Here is a 1,357-nt window from a genome sequence, read left to right on the forward strand (position 1 = left end):
AGGAGGTGTAACTGAACACAAGAACCCATGAATTGTTCATTTAGCACAGAGGGAAGTGACATAATTTTGACATCAAAGGTGAGGAGGTCACTTAAGCCCATCTTCTCAGTATGTAAAGCCAAAACACCCAACATCTACCCTTAAGAGCCTTTAATGTAAAAATCACTGGGTTTAGCTTTAAATGGCGTCAAAACCCAAGGGATGACTCCCAGAGAATTTACCATACAGAATCCTGAAGCACAACCTTGTAGCACCTTCTCCAGGCTAGTTCTGTCGAAGGGCCATATATGAGCTACAAACCACCAAGTGTCTTGCTCTGATCACACTGTTCTATTTTGGAGGTATGATTCCATTGACATGATAATAAATACCTACGAGTGTTTAAAGATCACCAAAATCGATTTGCCCACTCCCTGAGGCTGAATAATTTGACCAAGACGTTGGCCAGTTTCTACAGCATAACTACAAGGCAGGCAGGCTTTGCAAGTGTACGACTGAGGTGTACTTAACCAAATGAGAGTATATATACTTGCAATTAAGATTGCTGTGAAGAGGAGGTCTAACTGAACACAAGAACCCATGACTTGTCCATCTAGCACAGCAGGAAGTGACATACATTTGACATTAAAGGTGAAGAGGTCACTAAAGTCCATCTTCTCAGTATGTAAAGCCAAAACACCCAACATCTACCGTTAAGAGCCTTTAATGTAAAAATCACTGGGTTGAGCTTTAAATGGCGTCAAAACCCAAGGGATGACTCCCAGAGAAGTTACCATGAAGAATCCTGAAGCACAACCTTCTAGCGCCTTCCTCGGGCTAGATCTGTTCAAGGACCATATCGGGGCTCCAAATAATGAGTGATCAAACCAGCATCTTACAATGATCCCACTGTGCTTTTTTGGTGCTGTACTTCAATTACATCATGATTAATAGCTACAATTGAGGAAAAATGACCAAAGTTGATTTACCCACTCCCTGGGGCCTAAGAATTTGACCAACACATTTGCCGTGAGTGTATGGATTTGCTATAATTGCTGTGAGGATAAGGTTCAACTGAACACAAGAACCCATGAGTTGTCCATCCACCACAGCAGGAAGTGACATAAGTTTGACATTAAAGATGAAGAGGTCACTAAAGTCCATCTTCTCAGTATGTAAAGCCAAAACATCCAACATCTACCCTTAAGAGCCTTTAATGTAAAAATCACTGGGTTGAGCTTTAAATGGCGTCAAAACCCAAGGTATGTTTTCCAAAGAAGTTACTATACAGAAACCTGAGGCACAACCTTCTAGCGCCTTCCTCAGGCTAGATCTGTTCAAGGACCATATCGGGGCTCCAAATCATGAGGGCTCAAAC

The sequence above is a fragment of the Seriola lalandi genome, unplaced genomic scaffold, assembly GCF_002814215.2.
Source record: "Seriola lalandi dorsalis isolate HSWRI2012SDOR001 ecotype SW California unplaced genomic scaffold, Sedor1 jcf7180002054693, whole genome shotgun sequence".
NCBI lineage: Eukaryota > Metazoa > Chordata > Actinopteri > Carangiformes > Carangidae > Seriola > Seriola lalandi.